The sequence below is a fragment of the Falco peregrinus genome, chromosome Z, assembly GCF_023634155.1.
Source record: "Falco peregrinus isolate bFalPer1 chromosome Z, bFalPer1.pri, whole genome shotgun sequence".
Classification (NCBI taxonomy): Eukaryota; Metazoa; Chordata; class Aves; order Falconiformes; family Falconidae; genus Falco; species Falco peregrinus.
Genome location: NC_073739.1, coordinates 55,783,376 through 55,792,596, shown reverse-complemented (window position 1 = coordinate 55,792,596; position 9,221 = coordinate 55,783,376).

Below are 9,221 nucleotides of genomic sequence, written 5' to 3'. Positions count from 1 at the left end.
TACACACAAGCTCAGAGTGGTGTTGAGCTGTTAGCAGTTGTTCCTCATGGCAATGGCAGTGCAAATTGGATCCTAACAGCTGTTACACCTGTACAAAAGGAATAGCAGAGCTGTGACATGGCAGCCTGCCCCTGAAGCCTCTGTGCTGAAAAGCCCCTTGTTGCTGTGTCTGTAATGACAGAAGTCCCCTGCAATGAGCATCAGCATTTACTTCCCTGTGGGAACTCGGTTCACTGTAATGGTTGTAAGATACTCATCACTTCGAGTGCTGGAGCCTTTCACTTGGGTGACCATAGGAGTGAAAAATAAATTGTACAGCTGTTCTGCATCTGGGAAGATGATACTCATCTCAGTGGTAACTGTTAACTGCTGTACTACTGGAGTGCTGATCTTAGTAGCACCAAGTATGTTCCTTGTCTACTGGACATGTACAGTTCATTCATGCAATAGAGAATGATTAAGACCAAATTAACTTAGAGTTTTTGTGGTCTTAAGGCACCTTGCTATGTGATCAAGTTTGGAGTAAAGAAAGCAGAATCTTTTAGTCTGTTTGGCATAACTACTTGGTAGTCTCCAACTGAGTAAAAGGTAGCTTCTGTAGTCATAGTAGTTTCCTTAATGACAAGACATTTTTCTGGGGTGAAATTGTGTTTATCCACTGACACTGATCTTCACCTTGAATTGCCAGCCCATAACTACTGTAGCAGGAGGTGCTACTTCACTGTTGCTAATCCTTTCCCCTTCAAGGTGAAGAAACAATTACTTCTGAATGGATGAAGGTACAAGGCTAAGACATAGTTTGGAAGAAGTGAAAACTCCTAGCTATGCTTTAGTGATGATTTGTTAAATCATTCTCAATCAATCATGTCTCTAAAATAGTAACAGTAAGAATCAAGTCAGAACTTGGATCAGTTCCTGGGCTTGGTTCTAATGCCTGTTCTCATTATAGCTACAGCTGGGGTCTGCTCTCTTAATGGTCTTCTGTGTATTGTGGACTCATTTCTTGACAGATGAGGACAGCTGCCAACTTCTGCAGATTTAAAATAAGTTGTTTCTAGCAAGCTTGCCTACTCCTTGGGGAGCTGAAGCTTCTAGCCAGCTTTCCTTGGCAACTGTTGACTGCATGTAGACATTTCCAGTATCTGGAATGCATGTGGACTAAAATGTCTTGCAAAGATTAGGATGCAAGGAGTCCTCTAAGGTTTCTGTCCAAGAATACTGTTTTTTTTGCCGAGTACTTTCTGGGATAAAGTGCCTTTGATATCAGCCTAACATGTAAGGATTATTAGCTATTAGATACAATTGACCTTTTTCTGTTAGATGTCTAACTCTGATACTACAAAGCATTTGTGTTGAAATGTGACAAAACCTAAGCCAATTTGTAGTCAGTTTGTTGGTTATGAAATTGCATGGCAGCTAAATACAGGCAAAATACTCTGCCTTCTTAATCTTAATACAGAAGATGAACAGTTCTACTTTTTTGTTGAAGTTCATTCGTCATACCAAGTGGCATATGGAGTAGACAAAACGACTTCTTCCTGAGGTTAATGTTTGGTTGAAGTTAAGTCTATAGGAGACTTAATGCTTTACCAGGTAAAACTTCTCTCTTTTCAAATAGCAGGAGGGAGGAGGACTGTGGGACATCAGGCAAAGGCAGGAGGTGATATAAGATGGCCTGTACTTAGCTGTAGATATTGTTTAGCTCTTAGTCTCACTAGGTTTATTCTGCCCTGCCCCTCTTCATTTTTGTATTGTGAAATCATTGTTCACTTCCACAGCAGGCCTGGAGAGTAGTCAGGGATTCCTCCTGTAAAAACACATTCCAACAAGTGCCTTACTATCTTTGAACAACTTTTTTCCCCTGCTATCTGCAAGTGTTTGATTCTGTTTTATTGCTCTGTTATGGGACTCTTTCAGTATCTAATGAAGGTGGTATAGCTGTACTGAGAACTCCTGCAGCATTATTAAATTACATAAATTATTAAATTACAAAATTAAAGCCCTCTGGTTCTAAATACTGCCTATTTCTGTTGACTGTCTGCTAGCCAATGTGAGTGCAAATCCAGTTTTGAAACTGGCCTTCTCCCCCTTACAAATATTCAAATTTCTATTAATACTGTCCTTATGTTCCCACATTCTTTTCTGCCACCTGTTTGATCTGCCTTTAAGCAGTGTGGTGGGTTGACCTTGGCTGGATGCCAGGTGTCCACCAAGCCACTTTCTCACTCCACTCCTCAACTAGACAGCAGGAAGAAAATATAAGAAAAGGCTTATGGGTCAAGATGAGGACAGGGAGGTCACTCAGCAATTACTATCATGGGAAAACTAGGCTCAGCATGGGGAAATTAGTTTAATTTATCATCATTCACATCAGAATAAACCCATGTTCCCATGCTTCTTCCTGGACTTAACTTATTTCTGATTTCTCTACCTCCTCTCCCTGAGCAGTGCAGGGGAATGATGGGGGTTATGGTCAGTTCATCACACATTGTTTCTGCTGCTCCTTCCTCCTCACACTCTTCCCCTACTCTAGTGTGGGGTTGCTCCTACAGGGGACAGTTCTCCATGAACTTCTCCAGTGTGAGCCCTTCCCATGGGCTGCAGTTCTCCACACACTGCTCTAGGGTGAGTCCCTTCCACAGGGTGCTGTCCTTCAGGAAGACTGCTCCAGCGTGGGTCCTCCAAGGGGTCACAAGCCTTGCCAGCAAACTGGCTCCAGTGTGGGCTTCCCACAGGTCACAGCCTCCATTGGGCATCCACCTGCTCTGGTGTGGGGTCCTCCAAGGGCTGCATGTGGATATCTGCTCCACTGTGGACCTCCATAGGCTGAGGGGGACAGCCTGCCTGGTGTCTTCAGAGTTGTTGCTCTCACATAGTCTCACTCCTCTTTCCTGCTGGTGCACAGATATTTTTTTTTCCCCCTTCTTAATATGCTATCCCAGGGGTGCTATCACTGTTGCTGGTTAGCTGAGCCTGGGCCAGTGGTGGGTCCATCTGAGTTGGCTGGCACTGGCTCCATTGGACATGGGGGAAGCTTCTGGCACCTTCTTTCATAAGCTGCCCCTGTAGCCCCCCGGTACCAAAACCTTGCCATGCAATCCCACTACAAGCAATAATGTAAAATATCTATGATGCCAGTAAAAACAGAGGAAAATGGACATAAAGAGAATTGAAGTTGCTTGTGTGATTGATTCACTTCTTCCCCTTCTGCACCTCTTGCCTCTACAAATAGCTGCAGCGTGCCTTTTCCCAAACCAGCTTGTATTTGCTCACGTTTTTTATGGATGTATTTTCCCGCACCCCCCATCAGATCTTTGCTGGAACAGTGAAGATCCATCTATCTATTTTTATGTAAGTGCTGAATCTTGCTAGAATAGGGAAAAGGGATAGAGACAAGGACTGACTGGAAGAAAAAGGATGGGAGACCTCAGACAAAGGAAAGAAGCTTACAGCTGCAGAAGCACTCATCCCTCTGGAACCATGGATGCAAGTGAAGGCCTTCTATAGATAGCCACAGCATGTCTGAAGAAACATGCTCCTATCCCTCCTTTGAGCTGGCTCACAACATTGTTGGTATTGTCACTTATTGGAAGAAAGTGCTTGAAGAGGTCTGCTCTGCTGTAGGGCAGAAGCCAACTTAATGCATTCCTGGCTTGCTGGTTTTCACTTTTTTTCTTCTTTTCCTGAAAAAGCTTTGTAATTTGCCCATATCAAATGAAAAAGTCTTAAGAGCAGGGGGAGAGACAGGCTTTGAAATCACAGTTAAGTCTGTTGAATATCTAGGTTGTTGAACATCCAAAATAAAGACTCCTGGGGAAAGTATGATGGTTGTCATTCTCCCTCGCACAGCACTGGTCAGGACACATACGCACCTCTGTCAAGCAACACGAGATCCTTCGTATCATACACAGAAAAGAACAAGCACCACAGCTTGAGCAGGTTACTGAAGGTTGACTTAACTAAGACAGTCTTTGGTCTATAATGAATTGCTTTAACATAGGAAACACTAGGCGCTAAATCAAGACAAATGACTGGTAAAAATAAAAATGTTTAGTAGAATTTTTTTTTGCTATGGAGATGTTCTCTATGGAAAAACTAAGCAGTTTTCAGGTCCTTTTTCCCAACCTTCTGTAGACATGCCTTCTTGCAGTCAAACTTCAAAATACATGGAAATGGAAACGTTTTCCTGTACTGTCAGTGTATAGACTTAAAGCTCAAGTAGTTGGATGTCAGCTTGAAAGGATTAACTTAACATCCACAGCAGTTGTTTCCTTCCAATGTGAAGTATTTATTGTTGAAAAGTCCCTTGGAAAGGCTGTCATTGAATACAGCGAACACTGTAACAATCCAGAAGCAGTGCTGCTTGCTAAGGTTCTTTTTGTGGATGTGTACAAGTGAGAAGTGATGGTTTTGCTTGGCCAACTGATTGATTATTCCTTTTCTTGGTCATTAAATATATAAAAACTCACCTGTCCATTTAAATTAAGACTTTTTTATTGAAGAAAGATAGCCTATGCTTTGGTAGTTGCATAATGTCTTGCGGCTGCAGTTTTAGCTGATGAACTTAGTAATAAGAGTATGTGCTTTAAAAGGTTGTTCATTCCTTGCAGGCCTGCATTGAAAAGGTGCTTAGAAGGCTGTATCTCATGGAGACCTAGAAATATAAGTAACTTATTTGGTGAGGGGCTGTTACAAAAAGCTTTGATGTTCTTAACTTGGTCTTTAGCTACTCATCCCCTCATGCCCAGGTACTGCTATCGCTGTCCTAAAGTTTGATGAATGTATTCAATCATATGAAGCAACTCCACACACACTGATGGACAAATCAGAAACAGACAAGAGCTGATCGTACCCTACCAATCTGCTTGCCTTTAGGTCTTCAGTGCAGTCTTTCATGATATTCTTCTGTCCAAACTAGGACGTTAAAACCTGCATGGGAGGAAAACGATGGGTAAAAACTGGTTGGATACTTGGGGTTGCAGGGTTGTGCTCAAGAGGTTGCTCTCTACCTGGAGGTGGGTAACAAGCAGGGTGCTACAGGGTCTATCCAGGAATGAGTTCTGTTCAACATCTTTATCAGGAACCTGGAGAACCACATGGAAGTCATGGTCATCAAGTTTGTAGAGGACACCAAATAGATGGTGGGGGCAGAACCACTGAATAGACTCAAAGACAGAGCTGCTGTCTTGGAGGGGTGGGCGGGGGGGGCGGGAGAGGGGGCTTGGACAGATGGGAGGAGGGGCTGACATGGATCCAATGGAATTCCGTAAGGGCAAAGGCCAAGCCCTGCCCTGGGAAGGCAGAGCCTGAGGCCAGGCAGCAACAAGGGACAGTGCCTGTGGTGGTGGTATCAGGAGGCAGAGCCCTGAAAGCCAGGGGAGAGCAGGGACTGTCTCCTCCCCTCAATGCTCATCAGACTACAACGGGGCATTGCATCTGGTTTAGGGCCTCCAAAGAGGAAGGATGTTGATAAACGTGGCCAAGTTCAGCAAACAGCCAGCAAGATGGCCCTGGGTGGAGGCTTTGGCCTGGGACGAGAGGCTGTGGGGCTAGGGCTGGTTCAGCTGGTAGAATAGACAACTTTGGGGGCACCCAGCAACATCCCTGGCACCAGCTGGAGGAGATGGAGGAGACTACTGGACTTTTCACAGTGGTGCATGGTTGGAGGGTGGAGGCAGCAGCACAAGTCAAAAAATGAGAGGCTTAGTCTGGAGATGAGGAGAAGCTTTTTCCCCATGAGGACAATCCAGCGGCGGGGACAGGGCCCAGAGAGGCTGAGCCTTCTCCAGCCTGGGTGGGTTTTGCACCCGGACGGGGTGAAGCCCCGAGCCCACAGGTCTGAGCCCACGGCTGACCCTGCTCTGGGCACAGGCTGTGACTGGAGATCTCCCCAGCCCCCCACCAGTCTGAACAGGATCCTAGGATTCTGGAATTTGTTTGAATATTGAGGAAACAAAGGAATTTATCAACCGTGCAAAATGTTGCTCTTTTGACAATAAATATACATTTTTCTCAAAATGGAGGTAGGTATTACACCTGTAGATGAGAGTTCCTATGGTGGAAAAAACGGAGGGCAGGCAGCAGCAAATACTGCTACCACCTTTGCAGAGAATCATCTAGGCCCAGTCATTTGAGCACTCTGATCATTGGCAGCAAGTTTAAGTTCATTCAACATCTTGGTTATCTATGTTGGTTGGTACTAGTCCATTTATGTCGGTGGGGTTTCCTTCAATCCTATTTCTGGTGCTCGAACGGGCCCAGTAAAGAAAACTTTACCAAGGTAGAACCATGGCTTCTCAGTGGCTAAAAGACCTGGTGCTCAAGGAACTTGTCCCCTGATGTAGAGTCACTGGAAAGCATAATCTCTGCAGAGGATTAGAAGAATCAGATGAATAACAAAACATTTTTCTCCAATTCCCACTGAAATGAAGATCTCAAGAAGTTTATACTTCAGTATGTATTTCTGCTTCAGGCTCTTGCAGTCTGCAAGTTCAATGAAGCTTGAAACTTGTTTACTCCCTGGTGAAAGCATTCCCACTGTTTAAGTGACAAATACTGTTTCTGACTTACTGTTTGTGCCTCTAGTGGTAAAAGTAGTTCACCCCATGAACTCTTTTCAAATAATGACACTTAAAAAAGCTCCGGTACAAAAATTCAAATTACATGTGCAATTATTGATGCAGGAGCAACTTAGTCATTCTGATTTTCCAAGAAGAAACTTTGGTTATTCTTTAATTAAGCAACATCCAACCCACTGCCCCCCACTCTTTTCTGGTTGAAGAACAGGACAAAGTAATTGGGAGGGTGATCCCTATACATTATAAATTTCCTGCTATGAGGTGAAACTTGATAGTTTTGTAATTGTAATGTATGTATTATCTTGCTTCAGAAACAGAGTTTGAACAATTGCTTGGATGGAAGTGGATACTTGATAGATTGTAAAATGACCTACACATAGAGAAATAGCTAGCACTGCATAGCCCTTTTTCTTCTTTGGCAGCCTCTGCTGCTGGTGTAATTTATGTAAATGAACGCAGAGAAGGAAAAACTGTAAAGCTGCTTATTTACAGAGCATAATTCAAATGGTGTCATGAGAACTGCATATTTGATACAGTATGTACACTTGAGAGAAAAACCATTCAAAAAAGCCATTTTTAATCATCTTAGGTGCCAGATACACATAGCCACCAACTGCTGAAGTCTTGTTAGCTGTCTTTGTAGTTCAAAGGTCACATGTGAGCAACAGGCATTCCCCCTTAGATGCCACCAGGTGAAGGTCCCTCGTTGACCACTGAGAATCTCTAGCAGGGGACTGTTTAGTGCTGTATGTATAAACATAGTTAACTCAGACATGACTTTCACTAGGAGCTACCTCCGCACTTTCATCTATGTTAAGCACTTAAAAGGTTCCACTTCAGAGTAAGGCCTGTGCAAGAAGCTGTGAAATAAATCAGCATAAATAATTAGACCTGACATTTATTTTGTTTTTCTTCTCATTGTCTGACACTTCAGTAGGAGTTAGTTAATTTAACAAGCTCTGTGTGGCACATCTTTACATGGTACTGTAGGGACAACTGGGAAAATGAATCTGCCTTTATATTATTTCAGAATGGGAGGAAGTCAAGAGCCAGCCTGGTCATTTAAGGCTTAACATTCACATTAATGAATCAGTGAAGAGTTGAAATAACCACAGCTTGTGTAAGTCAGTTCATTCTTTTCGGTGAGACCATTCTGTTTTCCCTGTAGGGAGGAAGCGAAGCTTCACACTCTGCCTCAGGAGATGGGGCTGAGTCAGGGGTCTGGCATGGGGAAGCTAATCATCAGTAAAGAATATTCCAGTGCCTCTGGTGCACCTAGTCATGTGGCAGCTTCCACTTTACTTGCACTGCCCCTTTTAGTTTTTTTAGAAGACTCTTGATGCTCTGAAAGAAGGTCTGTAGGACAGAGGAGTACAAGGTGGGTAGCCAAAGAAGAATGAGCAACCCTGAGTTCCTCTGTGTTGAAGAGCCTGTTGTGGGCAACAACTGCAGAGTGCTGAATGCACTGTGAGGTGGTGCTCTGGGCTATCTCCCAAGTTCGTTTTTGTCATACCCCTAGATAAACTTTCAACCTCTTTTGTGTGGGCCATAGATCACAGGAAGGAACCTGACCCAAATCCACACCAATCAAAAGCAACTGCATGGGTAAATCCAAGAGTAAGCAAGACATACAAAAGCCTCACTGCTCATGTTGCAGAAGGTAGGGCAACCAAAAAGCACAAAAAGTCTGGGAGGCCTCCATAAGGCCTGCAGCAACATCCAGAGGTGCTCTTTGAAGGATGAGTCCCTGCCAGAGTGCCTGGGGCTTATGGAAAAGCTCCAGCCCTCCTCTGAGGGGAGCACAGGGTCCCTCACCCATCTATTGAAACAAAGGAACAAAGAATAATAAGCAGGCAGGAAGACATCCTGTATTATTTAAGATTTTCAGAAATGACTATTAAAAATGGAGGAGTACATTACAAACTAGAGCATAAAATCAGTTTAAGTCAAAGGTGAAGCTGCCACATTAATTTTTCTTCCAGGGGATCCTTCTCAGTACACACTGTTACTTTATGAGCTGCAATAAGTACATAGAGAAGAGGAAAAAGGGATTGCTATTCTGTAGTTTGACTATGAATGAAAGTCCAGAAGACCAGCTAAGCACAGCTCAGCTATTAAAACGATGAGGATTAAGAAGGCCGTAACCAGTCAGTAGCAGGAAATATGCATTACCAATGCTTTAATTCATTTTTGTGCTTTTTATGTGGTACAAATAGGAAGGAAACCAAATCAATGTCTGTTTTCAGCTTGATAAATTTATAGCTTGACTTGCTTAGAACTACAGTTTGCTTTTACAAGAAGTACACTGACAAGTATACCAACAAAGAGTTCAATTTACTCTGTACAGTGTTCTTGAGAAAGGAAACAAATGTGCAAAAGTCACAGAAATCCTCAGACTGGCACCGAAGAAAATGCCTCGCTCAGCAATTTATCTTCTTAAGCACACAAGCTGACACAGTTAGCTACAGAGATGTATTGTCAGAGGATCCCCTCACACTTCAGTTTCTGTGCTCCAGTACATGTTCAATTGTTTAAGCTTCGTGGAACACAGAGGTATGACTAGATAATACAGTCTCGTGCTTCGTAAGGAGTTACAGCTGCTTTCAGATTAGGTACATATGAAAGACTATTAAATAGTCTTGT